At 40.0% G+C, this 23,311-nt stretch overlaps 1 long non-coding RNA gene across 1 annotated transcript in view; it reads left to right on the top strand.

Annotated features, from left to right (window-relative positions):
• LOC148147320 (uncharacterized) overlaps positions 1-23,068 on the top strand; it is a 57,831-nt gene extending 34,763 nt beyond the window's left edge. Inside the window, exon 3 of the long non-coding RNA XR_015759871.1 lies at positions 23,004-23,068. This is a non-coding gene — a long non-coding RNA (uncharacterized LOC148147320). The remainder of the gene's footprint in view (positions 1-23,003) is intronic.
• The last annotated feature ends 243 nt before the right edge of the window (positions 23,069-23,311 follow it).

The following is a 23,311-nucleotide window of genomic DNA, read 5'->3' as shown; positions in this document are numbered from 1 at the left end:
TGGCAGCTCATTCCATACATGTACCACCCTCTGCATGAGAAGCCACCTTTTAGATCCTTTTTAAATCTTCCCTCTCTCACCTTAAGCATGTGACCTCAGGTTTTGGACTCCCCTACTGTGGGGAAAAGACCTTGTCTATTCTTCTTATCGATGCCCCTCATGATTTTATAAACCTCCAAAGGGTCACCCCTCAGCCTCCGATGTTCCAGGGAAAACAACCTCAGCCTATTCAGCCTCTCCCTATAGTTCAAATGCTCCAACCCTGGCAACATCCTTGTCAATCTTTTCTGAACCCTTTCAAGTTTCACAACATCCTTCCTATAATGGGGAGACCAGAATTGCACACAGTTTTCCAAAAGTGGCCTAACCAATGTCCTGCACAGCCGTAACATGACCTCCCAACTCCTGTACTCATCAGATGGAAGGAAAAAGGATGATTACACAAATATTTACAATATGTGTGAATGACTTGAATGAGGAAAATGAAAATATTTTAGCTAAGTTTGTGGATGCCACAAAAAGTAAGTAGAAAGGCAAATGGTGAAGCTGACACCAAGTCTGCAGAGTGATATAAACCAATTAAGTAAGTGGGAAAAAAAAGTGGCAGCTCGAGTACAATGTAGTAAAGTATGAGGTTATGCATTTTGATAGGAAGAAAAAAGGTGAGTTATTATTTAAATGAGCTACAGAACAAAAGGTTAGGAGAGTCGTTGTATGTGAATCATAAAAAGCTGGCATCCAAGTTGAGTGGTTAATAAATGAAACATTGGCTTTTATTTCAAAGTGAATGGAACATGAAAATAGCAAAATCTTGCTTAAACTGTACAAGGTATTACTCAGACTATCAACTGGTATACTGTGGCCAGTTTTGGGCCCCTTATCTAAGAAAAGATAAAATGACATTGGAAGCAGTCCAAAGAAGGTTCACTAAGCAGATAATCTTATGAGGATTGTCTTATGAGGAAAGATTGAGCAGATTGGGCCTGTACTCATTGGAGTTTAGAAGACAGGTGACCTTATTGAAACATACAAGATTCAGAGGGAACTTAACAGGATACATTCAGAGAGATTGTTTCACCTCGTCAGAGAAATTCAGGACCAGAGTGCATAAACTCAGAATAAGGTGTTACTTATTTAAAACAGAGACAAGGAGGAATTCTTTCTCTCAGGGGATCATGGATCTGTGAAATTCTTTATCACAGGAGGCCGTCAAAGCTATGTTATCTATACTCAAGGCTGAAATAGTCAGATTTTTAATCATTAAAGGAATCAAAGGTTTTGAGAAAAGGCAGGGAAGTGAGTTTGAGTATTTTTAGATCATCCATGACCTCATTTAATGATGGAACAAATAGGCTGAATAACCTATTTCTGCTCCTATGTCTGACGCCGATCAGAGCAAGCCAATCAGGTTGAACCAGAAATGTCTTTACCTACTGTAACCTTCAAAACTGCATTTATCTGTAGACTTTTTCACGGGTCTGTGTACCAAATGGGATGTGAACCCATGTGATGTCTTTACCACATTACCCTGATCGCAAGGTTTGCTGAGCAAATGGTTTGCATCATTAAATTACTTGCTGAAACTTTATTGCTGGAACAGCACAGCAGGTCAGGCAGCATCCAGGGAACAGGAGATTCGACGTTTCGGGCACAGGCCCTTCTTCAGGAATGAGCAGAGAGTGTTCAGCAGGAGAAGATAAAAGGTAGGGAGGAGGGACTTGGAGGAGGGGCGTTGGAAATGTGATAGGTGGAAAGAGGTCAAGGTGAGGGTGATAGGTCGGAGTAGGATGGAGGCGGAGAGGTCAAGAAGAAGACTGCAGGTCAGGAAGGCGGTGCCGGGCTGGAGGGATCCGGCTGAGACAAGGTGGGGGGAGGGGGGATGAAGAAACTGGTGAAGTCCAAGTTCATCCCCTGCGGTTGGAGGGTTCCCAGTCGGAAGATAAGACGCTCCTCCTCCGACCGTCAGGTTGTTGTGGTTTGGCGGTGGATGAGTCCAATGACCTGCATATCCTCGGTGGAGTGGGAGGGGGAGTTGAAATGCTGTGCTACAGGTTGGTTGGGTTGGTTCGTCCGGGTGGCCCAGAGGTGCTCTCTGAATCGCTCCGCAAGTAGGCGGCCTGTCTCCCCAATATAGAGGAGGCCACACCGGCTGCAGCGGATGCAGTAGATGATGTGGGTGGAGGTGCAGGTGAATCTGTGGCGGATATGGAAGTTTCCTTTGGGGCCTTGGAGAGAAGTGAGGGGGGAGGTGTGGGCGCAAGTGTTGCACCTGCGGTTGCAAGGGAAGGTGCCGGGAGTGGAGGTTGGGTCGGCGGGGGGTGTGGATCTGACAAGGGAGTCGCGGAGGGAGTGGTCTCTACGGAAAGCTGATAGGGGAGGGGAGGGAAATATATCCTTGGTGCTGGGGTCTGTTTGGAGGTGGATACTTATCTTAAAGAGCAGGACTATGAAACAAGGTAGATGTATTGGCATGCTAATACACAGATCTACAACTCTGGATATGGGGTTACCTTCTTGGGCCGAAATCGTGTTCTGAAAGCAAGTTAAAACTATCGCGCCAAGACACCACCTTTCTACATCCTCTGAGATACATGATGCAATTCTTGAAAAACTGGGAGGATGATGCCAGTGCAAATCTTGCATGCAGGTACTGAATTATCTCAACTATGTGCAGGACAAAAAGTCAGAGTTGCACATCCCACAATGCAAACATGTTTACCATGTGCACTGTGAGCCCAGGGCAAAACAAATTTGGACATATGACAAAGCAATACTGAGAAGGAATAGAAGCCAGCTCGGGGAAGTGTACATTATGCTATGGTGGACTACAAAGACAAAAAATAGCATTTAGATGACAATATTATGATGAAACACGAAGACAACAATCAACACATTGATGACACGTCTGCAGACAAGGACAGCCACGGTTGTAATCTGCAGTTAGTAGCTCATCATGCAAATGAGGAGAAAGTGAGGTCTGCAGGTCCTTGGACTCCTCCATTGCCAGACCATAGCAACATGACAGTTGGAGGAAGAGTGCCTCATCTTCCGCCTAGGAACCCTCCAACCACAAGGGATGAACTCAGATTTCTCCAGTTTCCTCATTTCCCCTCCCCCACCTTGTCTCAGTCAAATCCCCCAAACTCAGCACCGCCTTCCTAACCTGCAATCTTCTTCCTGACCTCTCCCCCCCCACCCCACTCCGACCTATCACCCTCACCTTGACCTCCTTCCACCTATCGCATTTCCAACGCCCCTCCCCCAAGTCCCTCCTCCCTACTTTTTATCTTAGCCTGCTGGGCACACTTTCCTCATTTCTGAAGAAGGGCTTATGCCCGAAACGTCGATTCTCCTGTTCCCTGAATGCTGCCTGACCTGCTGCGCTTTTCCAGCAACACATTTTCAGCATCATACAAATGAGCCAAGCACCTGAATGCTGTCACCTGACCACAGATTCTCAGCACTGTAGCACCCATGGCATAGGCTATGTCCACTGCAGACTTTTTTCTGTACATATTAGTTTAGCTGTAAATAAATGCAAATAAATAGAATTCACAGATCTCATTTGTGTGGCATTTAGATTACATTATTAAAGAATGAAGTGAAAACAAAATTGTTGTTGATACAAAAGTAATCTGTTGGCATCTGAAAAACAGTCCAGCGGTTTTCTGTTTATAAACTAGTGAAATGGTGGTGGTGCAGCCAGAGATGTTATCAGGAGAATAATGGCATATGTTCACCATCTCCATAATCAAGCAATTAGAACAGTATTGCAGCATATCTTAAAGGAGGCAAAGGAATATTATTTTGAAAAGGTGCAGCTAACTGCTAATACCAGTGACATGTTCTAAGATGCACAGTGCAGTGACTATCTCTGACACAGCATGTCATTTTTGCAAAGTAATTACCAAGTAGATGTGACTTTGCCAGTGTGTGTCAATGGGTGAGTACAATTAAGAAGCCACTGTACTCAAAAGATTGCAGCATAGAATACTGAATATTTTGCTACTGAGTTAAAACAGAAAAGCACAAATGTTCAGACGTAATTTAAAAATTCTGCTGTAAATCTTGTTTTAGGGTTCTTTGAATTCCTTGATACTTGAAGGAGAATTGAATTGAATGTCAATCACAATTAAAAAGTTAATAAACTTATATTTCAAGCATGAACATTTTGACAGGAGTCTGAACGATTTGAAAAACATGACACAGAGTTTGCATTTGACAGTGTGTCAAGTTTGGAAAGTAATAGATGTTTTCACATGGGGTGTCTAATGGCAGTGAGTAATGGAGGGTGTTGTTGATTTTGAGTATCTGAGCTTGATTTCAGGCAAAAACACCAATGGCGGTTTGACTATATCAGCATTCAAGCACCCAATTATAGGTCTTATAACGCTTTTGATTTGCTATATTCTATTTATCAAAATAGTTAAGTAAATTAAGTGAGTGATTTTAATCATTACATTGAGGAGCTACTATGTGTTGACCACTGTGCAGAGAAATTAGGTTTGCTATAAAAGATAATGTAGGCAATGCTCAAGTTTTAGTGGTATTATTTGGTTTGCAACTTTCAGAAAGGGAAGTGTTATTGAGTGTGACTGCAGGTGAGAAGTGGAGATTCTGCAATTCTAGTGAACCATTATAAATAGATTATGTTCCTTACTTTCTTAGTTCAGATTTTGTCACGTTAAACTGGGGTTACCCTATTTCAGGGCACAAACTTTAAGTGCTGCTGGGTAAAATGGAGGCAGGTTTAGGGGCAGCCAGGGGTTTGTATCCCTGAGAAATGCTGGTGTTTCAGAAATCGGACATAAATCAATCCACTGCCAGGGTTTCACTGGCGTGCACCTGCTCTGAGAATGTGCTTTCACTGCTTCAGAAGTGATTTACAACTTTATGCAAGTAATTTTAATGATCATTGGCTTTTTTCCACTTAATTTCATATTCCTTGCTATCAGTCTTCACTGCAGAATGGGTGCAATTTATACAAAACAAATGTGTAGTTCTACGTCAGGCCTCAGATGGGATAGAAAAGGTGCAGCAATAGCACAGGAGTAACACAAGCTTCTTTTCCCTCTGCCAAAAACTGCTTCACAGAACAGAAGAAATGGGTACAGAGTTTCAACTTGAAGAAAGCAAACCCCTAACACAGGCTAAGAATCAACTTTATTTATGTCTGTTAACACCAGTGCCTTTTAAGGTTCAGTTTATTTATGACATCTGCAGCCCCTTATAGACCAACATGTTTTCTGCAGTGGGCTATGTTGGCACAAGTAGACTGACCAAGTGCTATCACTGCTCTGTCCTGATGAAGGGTCACTAGTCTCAAAACATCAACTCTGCTTTCTCTCAACAGATGCTGCCAGACCTGCTGATTTTCCCCAGCAATTTCGGTTTTGGTTTCAGATTTTCAACATCCACAGTTCTTTGTTTTACTACAGTAGTCTGCTTTCCCCTGGATTTCTGTGCAGTCTTCTGCTGTAAGAATCAGAAATGAAGAAGATGAGGTCATGATACCAATTCTGAGGGATGGGTGTGAGCTGAAAATAGGGTGAGGGTGAGTGTTCACGTTAGTTGTTCAGATGGATATGTGAGGAGATGACTGAAATGAGTGGAGTTGCAATGTGTGTTTGTCTGCCGAACACTGCGAATGAGAGTCCTGGGAAATTCAGTTAAGCAACCCCTAATTAACTACATAGTTGACATAAAAAGTTACACAACATTTACTGTAACAGTATGGCCGTCATTTATGTGTAGCAGTACATTACATTGGATTATTATTGGACCATGATATCACTGCAGTTCTTGCGTTCATGAAAGGAATATTCAAACTCATAATCCTGTCTTACAAACATGACATAGTTGACAATGTATAGTTCATTCAAACACTAACCTAACACAACATGTAGCAATGATTTGGAGGTGGCGGTGTTGGATTGGTATGGACAAAGTTAAAAATCACACAACCTCAGGTTATAGTCCAACAGGTTTATTTGGAAGCACTAGCTTACAAGGCTCTGCCTCTTCATCAGGTGGAATGTGTTTGTACTGGCCTTTAGCCGGAGGGAACAAAATGATTGGGCGACACTGCTCCCTCCTACATCATCTATAATTTTAAATAATTACATACTTCAATATTAAAATTTGCAAAGATCCCTACTCAACAGTTCCTGTGGCAAGACATTCCATGTCTTGGAAGTGTTAGATGCACTATGTTATTTCAGTCATGATGTGGAGGTGCGGTGTTTGACTGGGGTAGGCAAAGTCAGAAGTCACACAACACCAGGTTATAGTCCAATACGTTTATATGAAATTATAACCTTTTGGAACGTTGCCCTTTCGTCAGGTGAAGGGACGAAGGAGCAGTGCTCTGAAAGCTTGTGATTTCAAAAAACCTATTGTGCTATAACCTAGTGTCATGTGACTTCTGACTTTATTTCAATGAGATTCCTGGGATTAAAAGTCTTTCCATGGTACCTATTTGTTAGCATTATATTAAGTATCTATATTTAAGCTTCACATAAGGTATCTATGGTAACATCTCTTTTCAGAGACTCTTTATCATCATGTAGTCTTTTTTTATTTTTGGTTGCATTTTTGCATTTTCCTTGTGTTCAGCAATTGTTGCTAATGACTAACAAACTATTTCAATTGTAAAATGCAAGCACAGAATCAGAATTGTTTTGCATGACCAAATATCTGAGTTTTTATATATATATTGCAACATACCATTGTTCTGTTTCTGTTATAAAAAAAAGCTGGATGCACAATAAGTTGGTCTTGTTCAGGTATCTTTTTGGATTTGGAATAACAATGCCATTCATGCAGTTGATAGTGCATCACCCTCACAAGAGTTGGCAGTTCAGGATTATAATAGCTGGAATTTGTGATTAGCATCTTTCTTTTCAAAGGACTTCTGCTGATGGTCTTCCAACAGCAGGTTAGATCCTGTCTGATAAGTGTCACAATGGTTTATTCACTTGTCTGAGATGTAAAAATGAGCCCACTTAATTGACCACTCTCATGGACACCTGTAACACAAACAGAAATTGCTGGAAAAAGCTCAGCAGATGTGGCAGCATCTGTGGAGAGAAAGCAGAGTTGACATTACAGGTCCAGTGACACTTCTTCCGAACAGACCCTTCATATGCACATCTCAACCCCTCTCTCTCCATCAGCACCACTTCATGCTGGCTCAGAGCTGCTCCCAGTTCTATTTCATTCTCTGGATTGTTTTCCATTAAAAGCCAGACCTGCTGAGTTTTTCCAACAATTTCTGATTGTGTTTCTGATTTCAGCCATCTTCAGTTTTTTTGATTTTTTTTTGTCCTGTGAATATCTGTGTTCCTTCATGTTGCTACATGATAGGATTCCTTAATAGCCATTGTCTTCTCTGGGAGTTTTTAAAAAAAATAGAAGTATGGAGTGCTATACCTGCAGCAAGGTCCATCTTTTTAAAACTGTCCTAGTAAAACGATCGTAATCTTAAAACAGAAAAAAAGTTCAGAAGAAAAGCAATATCAAGCAGATCGAAGAGCCAGCTTAAGATTAAAATGCCATACATGGAGGAAATAAAAGAATCACAAGGCAAAAATTGAGAGTGCAGGTATAGATTTCAAGGGGCATCAAATAAATGTAAAACGTGACACTGAGACATATGTATTAGACATCTCTGATACAATAAAATGACTGAATCAAAAAAACCCCTAACATCCACCATAAGAATCCAGGGGCCAGGAAGCATTGAACAAAAAGTAAAAGGCTAGTTGACTACAATACTGCACTATAAGGCTAAAGCAATCATTGGAAATTGATTTCTTTCAGAATCAAGAATGTTCTTTGGTAAGCAGAAGAGGATGCCCAAATTTGAAAGTCATTTTCAAGATTGTGGAATGGACAGCAAGGAAACAAGAGATGGATCAAAACTTAATTCACAAAATTATTCACTGGCCTGGGGAAGCTAAGGATACCTGACTACAAAATACTGAGAGCAGATGTCAGATACCTTGCTCGGTCTACCTTTTTGAACAATAGATTTATATGATCTATTAACAGGACAGTATTTTGAAACGTTGCAATTTGAAAACTAGGCAAATGTTTCACACTGGCGCTAACATAACATGATTTTTCATTCATTGATTTTGTGTGCTTAATGTTTGATATTTTCTACCAGATTTATCCTTTGAAATCTTAGTGCTTTTTCCCTACTGAACAACTCTCATAAGAGATAACATCCATATTAAACAATGTTGAGTGAAATTAATGGCATTAGTTTTTCAAGTTCTGTCTTAGTTAAAATGGACAGAATCACATTATTTTTGCCCACAATTTTCCAATTTCCCCGTTGAATGGCATTCCTCACCAAGTACTTGAGTGAATAATCAGTGCTGCTATACCATCCTTGGACCACACTATTTTCCTATCAATTAATGTTTTTAGTAGGAGGGAGCTATTTGATTTAGTAGATGTCATTTGCCTTTCAATTTTTTAGCACTAATCTTTTTCATTAATTAAACAAAGTCTTTCAGCTGGTTTTAATTCAGTCAGCCCATAGCCAAGTAGATAAGTGAACAATTACATTTGTTTTCTGAAAATTGTTGAGTAATGAGTATATGGCATTCACTGCCAAGGACAAACTATAAAGCTTCTTGCAAATTATTTTTAAATCTCTCTTCAATCAATATTGACCTCATAAAATTGGAATTTATGAGCCCATTCATTTGGATAATGTTTATCTTGTCCTGCAATACTGCTGATTTGAATAATTTATGGCTAATAACAGGCTTCTATGTATATATCAAGGGACCTTAGAAAATGTTTCTGAAATAACTCCACAGAGGCCAGTACCCCTTAATCCAGTCACCCTTTATTTACACATACATAGTCCTGGACACTGGTCCAGCTTCCTCAGAGCCAGCTCTCAGAGTGAACTGAACCTCTGACACTCCTACTGATATTTGTCAGCCAGGGTTCCCTGAATAGACGAGATTAACAGCCCCATTGAGGGGATTCATACTTTATCAATCCATCTGGCTGATCTCATTATAATCACTACAACTCCTAGATTAGTAAAGCTTTTATTTTGTGATTCAAGATTAGAGTGGTGCTGGAAAAGCACAGCAGGTCAGGCAGCATCCGAGGAGCAGGAAAATCGACATTTCAGACAGGAGCCCTTCATCAGGCTTCCTGACCTGCTGCCTGATCTGCTGTGCTTTTCCAGCACTACTCTAATCATGACTCTTTTATTTTGTGATATCCATTACATTTATTGTTTTTTTCAATGAGAAAGTACACATCTATGGCATTACACTTTATAAGTTTTACATTTATTTTCAAATAATCTTTTGAACTGTCCACAATTTACATTGATATTGCAATTACTGAGCATGAAATAAATTTTCCCAAAATGCACAAGGATTGCGGTATTGGCTTAAGTGCCAAGTGGTCCGCTGACCTTCTCCAATCATGTCACCTTTTACACTGATGAACTGAAACAACCATTTTCAGAAAGTAAAGCGAGAAAGTGTCTGAGACCTGGGTTTCCATGTCAGCTACATTACATAATAGAATGTTTTCCTCTTCAAGACAAAGTACCCTCTCTAGCATAAGTCAAAACTGGTGCACAACCACTAGAAGCAGGATCTAAACAGTAAAAGCAGATATGGACTACATACCTCTATCCCTATAGAGGTGGCTGAACCGAGGCTATGTGCTGTGACAGGGCTAAAAACTGGAGGCACAACTATACTCAGACATTATCAACTTTCACACAGCCCACTTCCTCCAGATCCCATAATACCTTCTCGTGTATGCATGCACCTCTTCTTCTCTGCCCTGATCTTCTACTCATCAGGAACCTGATCCACATTCCTTTCTCCTTTCAGAACTGCTATCTGGCCAGGCAATGCTGGAGGGGATAGAGGTGGAAGACAATGACAACGAAAAAGACTGTCATGATTTGGAGATGCCAGTGTTGGACTGGGGTGTACAAAGTTAAAAATCACACAACACCAGGTTATAGTCCAACAAGTTTAATTGGAAGCACACTCGCTTTCAGAGCGATGATCACAATCACCTGATGGAGCGTCGGTCCGAAAGCTAGTGCTTCCAATTAAACCTGTTGGACTATAACCTGGTGTTGTATGATTTTTAATTCTCAATTTTCCAGTACACTCTGGGATGACTATCTAGTCATATACATGGTGCTTGTAAGCTCTCAGCTCAGAACAGCATTCTCGCTCTCTTAAAGTTACTGTACATGCCTTCAACATCAGAACACATTATGTTCACTTTATTGGTTACAGTGGAAAGGCGTCAGTCATGAATTCTAGTTGCAAATCTTTAAAAACATGATGAGGTAATTTTAATCTTAAGCAAGACTGCAAACTAAAAAAATTGGATCTATCCCCTACCCTTAACATAGAACATAACAGCGCAATTCAGACCCTTCAGCCCTCAATGTTGCGCCAACTTGTGAAACCAATCTGAAGCCGATCTAACCTACACTATTCCATTATCATTCATACATTTATCCAATGACCATTTAAATGCCCTTAAAGTTGATGAGTCTACTTCTGTTGCAGGCAGGGCATTACATACCCTTACTACTCTCTGAGTAAAGAACCTACCTCTGACATCTGTCCTATATCTATTACCCCTCAATTTAAAGTTTTGTCATCTCATGCTAGCCATCACCATCCAAGGAAAAAGGCTTTCATTGTCCACCCTATCTAATCCATCTTGTACGTCTCTATTAAGTCACCTCTTAACCTTCTTCTCTATCAAAAACGAAAACAGCCTCAAGTCTCTCAGCCACTCCTCATAAGACCTTCCTTCCATACCAGGCAACATCCTGGTAAATCTCCTCTGCATCCTTTCCAATGCTTCCACATCCTTCCTGTAATGCAGCGACCAGAACTGTATGCAATACTTAAAGTGCGGCTGCACCAGTTTTGTGCAGTTGCAACATGAACTCATGGCTCCAAAACTCAACCCCTCAACCAATAAAATGAACACACTGGATGTCTTCTTAACAACCCTATCAACTGAGTAGCAACTGTCAGGGCTCTATGTACATGGACACCGAGATCTTTCTGCTCATCCACACTACCAAAAATCTTACCATTAGCCTAGTCCCTTGTATTCCTGTTACTCTTTCCAAAGTGAATCACCTCACACTTTTCTGCATTAAATTCCATTTGTTTCCTTTCAGCCCAGCTCTGCAGCTTATCTATGTCCCTCTTTAGCCTGCAACATCCTTCCAAACTGTCCACAACTCCACCAATTTAGTGTCATCCTATTTACTAACCTATCCTTCCACATCCTCATCCACGTCATTTGTAAAAATGGCCTCAAAACAGATTTTTGCTGTACACCACTAGTAACTGAGCTCCAGAATGAACATTTCCCACCAACTACCACCCTCTGTCTTCTTACAGCTAGCCAATTCCAGATCCAAACTGGTAAATCACTGTCAGTCCCGTGCCTCCATATTTTGTGCAAGAGCCTACTATGGGGAATCTTATCAAACACCATACTGAAATCCACATACACCACATCAACTGCTTTACCCACATATGTCTGTTTTGTCACCTTCTCAAAGAACTCGGTAAGGTTTGTGAGTCATGATCTACCCTTCACAAAACCGTGTTGACTACTCCTGATCAAATTATTCCTTTCTAGATTATTTTAAATCCTAGCTCTTATAATCCTTTCCAACATTTTACCCACAACCAAAGTAAGGTCCACTGGTCTATAATTACCATGGTTGTCTCTACTCCCCTTCTTGAACAAGGGGATAACATTTGCTATCTTCCAGTCTTCTGGCACTATTCCTGTAGACAATGACAACTTAAACATCAAAGCCAAAGGCTCTGTAATCTCTTCCCTAGCTTCCCAGAGAATCTTTGAATAAATCCCATCCAACCCAGGGGACTTACCTATTATCACACTTCCCAGAATTGCTAACACCTCTTCCTTATGAACCTCAATCCTGTCTAGTTTAATAGCCTATATCACAGTATTCCCCTGACAACATTATCTTTTTCCTGTGTGAACACTGATGAAAAATATTCATTTAGCGCCATTCCTTTCTCTTTGGACTTCAGGCATAACTTTTCACAACTGTCTTTGACAGGCTCTACTCTTAGTCTAGTCATTCTTTTATTCCTGATATACCTATAGAAAACTTTAAGGTTTTCCTTGATCATACCTGCCAGAGACTTCTAATGACCCCTACTGGTTCTTCTTAGCTCTCTCTTTAGGTCTTTCCTGGCTAACTTGTAACACCCAAGCATCCTAACTGAGCCTTCATGTCTCACCTTCATGTCTCATGCCTCCTTCTTCGTCTTGACAAGAGCTTCAACTTCTTCAGTAAACCACAGCTCCCTTGCTTGACCACTTTCTCCCTGCCAGACAAATCTATTCTTATCAAGGACACGCTGTAGCGGTTCCTTCAACAAACTCCACATTTCAATTGTGCCCATTCCCTGCAGTTTCCTTCCCCAACCTATGCATCATAAATCTAGCCTAATCACATCATAATTGTTTTTCCCCAGTTATAACTCTTACCCTGTGGTATATACCTATCCCTTTCCATCATTAAAGTAAATGTAACCGAATTGTGGTCACTATCACAAAAGCGCTAACCAATCTCCAAATCTAACACTTGGCCTGGCTCATTGCTCAGTACCAAATCCAATGTAGCTTTGCCTCTTGTTGGCACATCTACATACTGTATCAGGATACCCTCCTGCACACACTGGACAAAAACTGAAGGTCTAACGCACTCGAACTATATTGTTACCAGTCAATATTTGGAAAGATAAAGGCCCCATAACAGCTACTCTGTTATTTTCACTCCTATCCAGAATAATCTTTGCAATCCTTTCCTCTACACCTCTGGAATGTTTCAGAGGCTTATAGAAAACTCCCAACAGAGTGACCTCTCCTTTCCTGTTTCTAACCTCAGCCCATGTTACTTCAGTAGTATGGGCTTAAAGTGAACATGAAAATCAGGATAATCTGTGTCACGTTGTATGGGAGAATTCAACAAGCTTTTAGTACAGCATCTGGTATCTATACATTCACAAAACAATCACAGGTACATTAATGTCTGATCTCAAGCTAAGCAATTTGGTTATATCATGGCACACTTCCTTGGGTGTTTCTCATGCAATAGAATAGAACGTAGTAAGATGGGGACTGTGAATTTGTTTTCCGTTTGGTCACTTGCTGTGATATTGTGATGACATCATTAACATGTCCCTTAAAGGTATACCTAACATCTGCTACAAGGCATAACACAATAGTCCTACAGTTGTAAAGCTGTTATTATTTCATTGTCTATATGCCATTGAATCTGACAGCAACTCTGTAGTCTCTGAAGATCTCCACATAATTTCAGGTGTTACTGTCAGTGCAGAGAATATACTGTTGAAGTTCACAAGACTGCAATCAATGGGAGATCAATAGAATTGTGTTAGCTTCCACTCTTACATTGTTTGTTTTGCTGTAAACATGTCTGAAAGAAGTTATCTGGTAGAATGGGATGTAACTAGGCTTTTAACGGTGTATTTACTTCACACATTGCTTTTCTCTATAGGCTGCTTGACAGGATGTGAGCATCATTGGCAAGGCCAACATTTATTGCCCATTTTTAATTATCCTTGAACTGAGTCATTTGTTGGGCCATTTCAGAAGGTAGTTAAGAGTCAATCACATTGCTGTCAGCCCGGCCAGGTTAACACAGCAAGGACATTAGAGTGACAGATGGATTTTTCGACAATCGATGTTAGGTTCATGGAGATTATTAGTTAGTCACTTGAGTTGTCTATTCCAGATTTTGTTAATTGAATTTAAATTCCACCAACTGCCCTGGTGAGATTTTGACACATGCCGTCAGAGTGTTGAGTGAAGGGCTAATTCCTAATCATGTACACAGGAACCTTTGTCATTGTGATCATGTTAGGTTGAGAAATTATGTTCAAGTTCTTGAACTTGTATACCATGATTTTTTTTATGTTATGCTCAGTGAAAAGGCATCAATTATGAATTCTAATTGGCAGCTGTCAAGGACAGGACTGCTTTCACTGAGGGGGCGAGAGTCTGACTTTCAGTTTATTAAGGCTTTCCGCAGATTACTATCGCTGCAGGGCAACATTTTCAATGTCAGTCAGTTTGTGGCCAATTTTTCTTCCAGGGTGAGGGTGGGCAGTATGAGGAGACAACATTGGCACTGACCTCAACCCACCTCCCTCACTTTCAGAATTGGAAAGCAGTGATGCAACAAGGTCCATAACCTCCAGAGATCTGAAATAGCAACAATCTGCATTCTCTCATACGCGTCATGGACAACTACATTGTTTAGATTAGATTAGATTCCCTACAGTGTGGAAACAGGCCCTTCGGCCAAACAAGTCCACATTGACCTCCGGAGAGCAACCCACCCAGATCAATTCTCCTACATTCACCCCTGACTAATGCACCTAGCACTTCGAGCAATTTAGCATGGCCTATTCACTGACCTGCACATCTTTGGGCTGTGGGAGGAAACCGGAGCACCTGGAGGAAACTCATGCAGACACGGGGAGAATGTCCAAACTCCACATAGACGGTTGCCCGAGGCTGGAATTGAACTCAGGTTCCTTGCGCTGTGAGGCAGCAATGCTGACCACTGAGCCACTGTGCCATCCATGCATTCTTCCCTAAACAACACACATATTGTACATTCTAAAAGAATGTTCCCAAAAACAAAGCAACAGCTTCTCAGTTCCCTGAAACCCCTTTTTGCAATGTGATAACTGAAAATCCGACTTCAATTAGTACATGCATATATTTTGCTTATTTTAGATTCTTCCATCCATTTTCTTTCTAAAATTAGAAACCATTCTCAGTTGAGAGAACAAATTAATGATAAAAGCTATTGAATAACCCTCAAATGGGAGTGAAAATAGCCGAGAATTAGTAAATAGAAATGGGAGATCTTTCTTACATTGGGGAAAAAAAATGCCTGGAACTAATATGCATTTACTCATTTGTGTTGGTTTACCTGCAATGTAATGTATATTGTTATTCTATTGTCGCGTTTCACAGAAAGACACAAAGTTTATAAACCTCAAAAGAACATTTAAATATCATGAAAAATAGTTAGAAATTTGCTAACATTGATCGATCGGTACATCTTTTATCCATTAGCTTTGAAATATTCGCTTGTTCTTTTCTTCTTTTACAAACAGATTACTCCATTTGACTCTGGCTCTCATTGGCATGGAAAAAGGTAGTGAATTCAGTGTTTGAATTAATAAGTGCAGGTTTCAGACCCACTCTCAAATAAAGTACATCAATGCTCTTGTGTGCTGCTGTACTATGCAAGCTTCATCACTTGATCTTCTCAAATTTCTGCAAGATTTTTTAAGTAGTAATGAGATAAATGCATTCTTTGTAGAAAGGCTGTCTACGTGCGTTGTGTACAAAACCTTTCAGCATCAATGAGGTGATATCTGAGCTTGAAAAGGACAACATCAAGATCACTCAAAATGAGGTTACAATTATAGTTTCTGCAGCTAATGCATGAAATGAATTTGTCATGCAAAATTAAAGGAAAAAGGGTTACTTACAGGCACATTCGACCTTCTTTCCTTCTGAATTTTTAATGGGTGCCGTCTGTTTACAGAAGTGCAAGTTTAGCTGAGGCAGCCTTGATTTTATTTTAAAGGGATGGCAATAACAGGCAGTTCAGAGCTGAGTATCCAAGGAACACCATGGAGGTCCATGAAACTGCAAGAAAAATCATAAGAAAATTATTTCTGATGTTGAATTTCCAAACTTTCTCTTTTGGATAATTCACTCATATCAATATTTAACGATCAGTGTTCTGTAACATAAGATTACTTAAATAAGAGTGTGAAGTCCTGTTGCCAGTCAAGTAAATTAGATGTAAGCTGCATAACCCAATCTCCAGTCGATGTGAATCCACCAAAACATAATTTAAGAGCAGTTATAGCTCAGAGAAGCGTGTGATGAGGAACTGAAAAAGTGCAATATTGATGGGGCAACAAACATCCTTCTGAGACTGGGTTTGGGTATATCCTTGATTCTGTGTAAACTCTGTTGTGACATTGACACATGAAGCACTTCACAATGAAATTGACAACAGCTGCAAGATTAAAGGTGGTATCCTCCAATGCAGTAGCTATCCTGAAAGAACCAGTGATGATGGTCTGCCCTTAGATTTTGGAAAAGCTCCCAAATTTACCTTTTTGAAGTTTTTTTAACATTCAACAGAGGTCAGCTCTTCTTGATTATAAGAAAATATCTTATTAATTTTCTTTCCTGAAACATGGAGTGATTGCTGTTTTTATGGCTCCACTGCAATGATTACCTAGTGGCTGTTATTTATGTATATGTTTATAGTTGTTTATGATGATGTGTCAATAGATTATTTATTTGTATTGACAAACAGCTGAACATAATTCGATTCTCTCATGAGTTATATACACTATTCCAGTAACGATCACAAAGGACAACAGTCATGGTTGGAAACCTGACTAGTCACCTCCTATCTCACTCAGGATTTCTATACACAATCCCCAATGTATGACATACCATGGGCCAAAGTTTGACACAGGAATATTTCTCGTCTGTTTTGCTTCACTATCAACTGAATTAAACTCTCATAACTGTTAGTGGAATGCATGTACAATCTTACTCTTACATCATTAGTGTGTTAGGCCCAAGTAAATTATTCTGCATGCTCCTTCCAGATGAAATTTAAATATGAAAATTTAGATTTTATAATTACCCTCTCAGGAATGATAATAGGATTTACATTAATCTATATGTGACTGATAATCTGATGTAGAGTAACAAAAAGATGGGGTACTGGGCTAATGGTCGGATACTTGGTAGTGTGGATGAGCAGAGGGATCTTGGTGTCCATGTACACAGATCTTTGAAAGTTGCCACCCAGGTAAATAGTGCGGTGAAGAAGGCATATGGCGTACTAGCTTTTATTGGTAGAGGAATTGAGTTCCGGAGTACTGAGGTCATGTTGCAGTTGTATAAGACTCTGGTGCGGCCGCATCTGGAGTATTGTGTGCAGTTTTGGTCGCCATACAATAGGAAGGATGTGGAGGCACTGGAATGGGTGCAGAGGCGGTTTACCAGGATGTTGCCTGGTATGGTAGAAAGATCGTATGAGGAAAGGCTGAGGCACTTGGGGTTGTTTTCATTGGAGAAAAGAAGGTTTAGGGGTGATTTGATAGAGGTGTACAAGATGATTAGGGGTTTAGATAGGGTCGACAGTGAGAATCTTTTTCCACGTATGGAGTCAGCTATTACAAGGGGGCATAGCTTTAAATTAAGGGGGGGTAGGTATAGGACAGATGTTCGGGGTAGGTTCTTTACTCAGCGAGTCGTGAGTTCGTGGAATGCCCTGCCAGTAGCAGTGGTGGACTCTCCCTCATTTTGAGCATTTAAGCGGGCATTGGATAGACATATGGAGGATAGTGGGCTAGTGTAGGTTAGGTGGGCTTGGATCAGCGCAACATCGAGGGCCGAAGGGCCTGTACTGCGCTGTATTCTTCTATGTTCTATGTTCTATGTAGCCAACATAGTCTGATGCTGTTTTTACAAGTATTGCATATCTATTTGATTGAATGTGTCAATATGCACGATCTTGTTGGAAATCCTTCAGATCTCTCTGTTGCGGTTCATCAGTTATCTCATTGGGATCACTACTGACACCTTGGAAGAATTCATGGAGTCTCATTGGTCTGATAAATTCCTCCATGTCTGCCACAAGACCAATAGGGTCCATTCTGGTGGTGAGGCTGAAATTGATTGAATTTGATTGAAAAGATCAAATAATGAGAATATTTCAAACTGCGAACAAATAGCACGATAAGTGATTTCGATTTACAAAACAATTGTGCCATGGTATACAAGAAGCTGGATAAATCAATCCAAAAGTGAATTCCTCACAGAATTTGCAAATAAGAAAAGCTTCATTCTTTTTGTACATTATATTTATGCTGTTGCCATTTTCTTCAATCCAGATAGATTTATTGATTTATAGTAGCAAATATAATAGTCCAAATGCCTGACCGCATATAACAAAAGCCACTCAAGCTAGTTGTCTCTATTGGAAAATCTTCCTGTATCAATTTACTGGTGAGGGGAGAGGCAAGAGAGGGATTAATGATTGCATAGGGATGACTAATTTTTTTACCTCAACAAAACATCTCTTTAGTATTAAAATAATTTTCCTCCCAAATGTCAAATTAGCTAACCATCTGTATACTGTGGTGAAGTTTGCTATGCATGCTGAGAGCTGTAAACTGATTATGTGCCCAAGGCTACAGGTCTGTGATTAGTCTATACTTCCAGAATACATAAAAAGAATATAACCAATGAGAGGTGAATAGTGGCACGTCTGTTTAATGACTTCATCTTATTCTGGCATCAGCCAGTTGTATCTTAACACAGCTGATGAGTTGAAAAGCAAATTAATCACTTTCGTTTAATTTTCAGCCTTCAAATCTTCTAAGATTTTTGATACATGGCAAATAGCACATGTTTTTGTGCAAACACACTTGCATTGACTTGATCAAATTATTAATAATATTTTGTGTAAAATCCAACAATGTAAGGCTCAGGAACACAGAAACAGCAGTTAGCATTAGTTTTATTTTCAAGACTGTACTACCAAATATTTAACGAGAACGTGACTGATTTTATTCCTAATATACCCTTGCCTAATATCCTTCAACACCTTTGATTTACTTAACTTCAGCTGCCCCATTTATGAAGAGAATTTTGAAGTTCTTCCATTTTTTTTCATACAGGAAACACTTCTACCTTCATTCCTGAAATGCCTGGCTCTAATCTTTAGATTATGTTCCTGGGTCCCAGACTTGCCAACCGGCATAAATTGTTTCTCTCTGTCTGCACCACCTCTGATTGGCTTGAAATCTTCAATCAAATTACATTCCAATCTTCTAAATTCCAAGCAATACAACCCAAGTTTGTGTAGTCTCCCCCTTATAATTTAACCATTGCTATCCAAGAATGATTGTAGTTAATTTAGGTTGCACTTCCTCCAACATCATGTACTTTCTAAGACATGGTAACCAGAATAATACATACGATGTTAAAAATCACACAACACCAGGTTGTAGTCCAACAGGTTTAATTGGAAGCACTAGCTTCCACAACACCTGATGAAGGAGCAGCACTCCGAAAGCTAGTGTTTCCAATTAAAGCTGTTGGACTACAACCTGGTGTTGTGTGATTTTTAACTTTGTACACCCTAGTCCAACACTGGCATCTCCAAATCAACACATACAATGTTAGAGGTGGTATAAGAGGTGTTTTGTATATTTGAAACGTCGTTTTTAATCCTTACATTCACTTACTATTGGTATAAAGGCAGATATTCCATTTACTTCCTGGAATATTTTTTTGATATTTTAGTGATTTATTTGCACTGATCCCTTTGTCTCTTTGGACTCCTACTGCTTCCAACATTTTTCTATTGAGAAAGTATGCTGATTCATACATTCTTAGCTTCTAAATGGATGGCCTCACAGTTCTATATCCTAGCCGACTCATTTAACCCTTTAATATTTCCTTGTAATTGTATACATCCATCTACACTAATTGGATACTGAACTGATTGTTCAGTATTTCAATATCAAGTGAAAATGTGGAGCAGTTATTTTACCAAATGAATGTCCTGATGTCACAAATGTTTAAAGTATTTCATAAAATACAGGACATTAAATTAAAAACTGGAAAACGATTGGAGCTACAGGTTTTCCTCTTCTTTACAATGATCAGTATTTAAAATCATGGAAGTCTCACTTTCCAAAATGCTTTTGTCCTGAATTGTTCTTTGGATAGATATGACAAACATAAGCAGAAGCATTATTACAAATAGGAATTGGTGCTCGTCATTTCCTACACTTCTGACAGATAATCAGATATTAAAAGAAAACTATTTGAAACAGACATTCCGAGTTATTAAGCAAGTATTAGTATTCCAAAGATCAGGGAAAAGGAAAAGGCTATACGCTTAAACTTAATTCTTACCGGCCTATGCTTTCCCATTAAATTGAATGGAGAAATTTGCAGATTTGAAAATAATGAAGGAGTTAGTGGAAGATTGGTGAGTGTGGAAACAGTGACAGGAAGATTGGTGAATGCTGAAGGTGAAGTTTTATTCAGTTTTTCAAAATCATTACTCATCTTACACACCGGTGTTTTATGTAACTCATTTCGTCAGCACCACTTTCAGACTGATGGCATAAATTTTCTTCTTCATGTGTTGTATAGCATTGCTTTAATTCCCGCCTGCTTGCCAAATGCAAGTGGCACTCAGATTTCCATTCTAACTAGATGTACAAATTATTCACAACTCCAAGTGTAAATTGAATTGGGTTCAAGTACTGAAAGAGGATAATCACAAGCAAACCACATTTAAAAAGATGGTGACATTAATGAAGTTATCACAAGAAAGTAGGCAAAATATTAGTATAATTCTAAAGAGCATTAAAAAGCCGCAAGTTTTATCATGGTCGGAGCAATAAGCAATTACAGAGTGGCAAACTGGGAGAAAGAGGAAGGATCCACCACTGGAGCGATGAGTCCATTTCTCTTCTACTTCCACTTTCTTGGCTGGATACACCTGCTGAAAAAAATGGACAAACCCTCCAATAACAATAAAAGAAATTTGGAATTAAATTTTTAAAAATTATAACAAAAGTTCATTTTACAAGTAGCTGCTGCACACATATTAACTTAACAATTTCCATCATAACACTTTAATACATAAAGATCTGAAAAATAGGTCTCTGGGAGTGGTTACAATTAAAATAATCCAATCTCAGATTTTGATTGACAAAAAAATAATAATTTCACAGTTCACATGATTGTTTGCTCACGTCTATGAAGGCTTGGGTAGAGTGAAAGCTTCAAATCTAAACATGTAAATAATAGACTAAGTCATTAGTGATGGAATAGACAAAACCTTTTGAGCTGCAACATACTTATAGTCAATGAGAGATCACTGCATTCAGCTCATATCTGCTGGAACCAGGTATCAATTCAGTCCTGTCTGGCTTTTTGTGCCTGATACTGCAGTATTCAATCATGATGTTCCTCCTGATCAATGTCTTCATCTGCCTCCTTAGAAGTCAGCAATGCAGATGTTGAGATAAGTTGAAATAAGGAAATTGAACAGAGGGTTGAATTTTACCAGAAATCTGCCACATGTCAACTTTCACTCAGATAAGTTAGCCACTGCCTCTTTCGGTCACAGATCAAATTCCAGCAGTTGGCACAGCTCCATGCCAGTGTTTCAGGACATCCTCAGTCTACAACATTACATCTTGCTCATCTGGAGGATGGTAGACTCCATCCCTTCTCTACCTTATGCATATCATGAGAGAATTGTTGGCTGTAATTTCTTCATGTGGAGGCTATACAGCATCCACTGGAGGATGCTGCTGGTCCTGGGCTTGCTGGCGCATTTGTTCTTCCTCAATTTTCCTGCTCTTTCATTGCATTGTTGCAAAAGCAATGACAGCCCCTACTGTGGCTGGATCCAATGGTTCCATAGTCATAATTCCAATGAACCCGTGTGGGGAATATCAGAAACAGATCACATTCGTGGTAATGTGTTGAAGTTTGTTGAAGTCCTCCATATAGCTAAACTTGGAGAACTTTGCTAATGAGGACCATTGGATGTCTGTGCATGGACCATTGTGATAGGGACTTTACTCTGATGAATACAATAAAGAGCCATGTCACACAAATACTGTAGGAGATCGTAAATATGATAACATTACTGAAACCCTGTGCTACCACTATCTGTCCCTCCACCCTAAGAAATGAGTACTGAATATAAGAGGATCTTGGTGAATGGAAATCATCTCTGTACCATTGCTCAATCTATGAGATCTTGGATTAGCTTTGTAAATTGTGACCTGCAGGTTACAATGTTAAGGATCCCGATGACCCCTTTTGACTTTCTTTAAGCCCACCCTCCAGACAGACTGCAGACCACCCTCCAATTATTTTGGATGGACAGCCTTAACTGATATGTAATTGGGCCCCTGACTGACTGGGTGCAGCCCACATGACTGACATGGCATATATCACTGAACTCACATTCGACATGCAGGCCTGACTGTGGCCCTGTCCCGGACTATAATAATACAGAACCTCTGACCCTGACCAACCCAAGTGGCTGAATGGCCATGTCCAAGCCTCTGGACAAACACTTGACTGTGCCTTTGACTTACTGAGCTAGGACTCCCTGACTGCAGGCTGTCTACCTTGGTCTGACTGAGGCCTGCATCCCTTGGACTTTAAGACAGGGCCATTTGGCTGAGTAACATGTTTGCCACAAACACTGCTGGCACCTGGTGCAGGTGTAACATTTAAATAGCAAGGCGACATACAGCAATGTGTCAATCCTCTTGACTGATCACCACTGACAAGGGTGACAAGCTGCCTGGTTTTATGTCTATACTAAAAGGCAAGGCAAGACAGATAGGCTCTGGCTGAGGGGAGAAAACTGCAAAAAGGTTAGTCAAGGCAAGTGGAGATGCTGTCAGCATCCAAGGAGGTGCAAAGTGAGTGAGTGCTAAGAGAGTAAGCGAGGAATTGCGAGGTACAACCTGATCCAATCCATGAGATAATCCCTTTGCACAAAATGTCCCAGCAGCAGCATTCCAAAAACAGGGGCCAGTGCATTTCAAAGTGCAGCACTGTTTTTGAAATGGTTTGGGCATGTGCCTTGACGATGTGGAGAGGCTGGTAAATATTCAAAGCAAATCTTCATGAGTAGCCACTGCCCACACATGCCGGGAGGTGTTGGTGAATGCTATTTAAGGTAGAGATCTAGAGAAACAGGTGGTGAAGTGGAGTCATCAGGTTATCATCACTTTGACTTTTATGTTGGAAATTGTCATCACTTACATTTTCATTTAATCCATTCACAGGATGTCGGCATCACTGGCTAGGCCAGCATTTATTGCCCATCCCCAGAGGGCAGTGAAGTGTCAATCACATTGCTGTGAGTCTGGAGTCACGTGTAGGCCAGACCAGGTAAGCATGGCAGTTTCCTTCTCTAAAGGACATTAGTGAACCAGTTGGATTTTTTCAAACAATCGAAAATGGATTCTTGGTAGAATCTCATTATATCCTTAATTCCAGATTTTTTTTAAATTGAATTCAAATTCCAAACCCTGACATGGCAGGATTTGAACCCAGGTACCCAGTACATTACCTAGGTCTCTGGATTAACAGG

The sequence above is a fragment of the Chiloscyllium plagiosum genome, unplaced genomic scaffold (assembly GCF_037043375.1).
Source record: "Chiloscyllium plagiosum isolate Xiang-an unplaced genomic scaffold, Cpla_swu_hap1 HiC_scaffold_17, whole genome shotgun sequence".
In the NCBI taxonomy this organism is placed as follows: Eukaryota; Metazoa; Chordata; class Chondrichthyes; order Orectolobiformes; family Hemiscylliidae; genus Chiloscyllium; species Chiloscyllium plagiosum.
The sequence above is the reverse complement of the archived record's forward strand: the minus strand, read 5'-3'. Positions and strand labels throughout refer to the sequence as shown.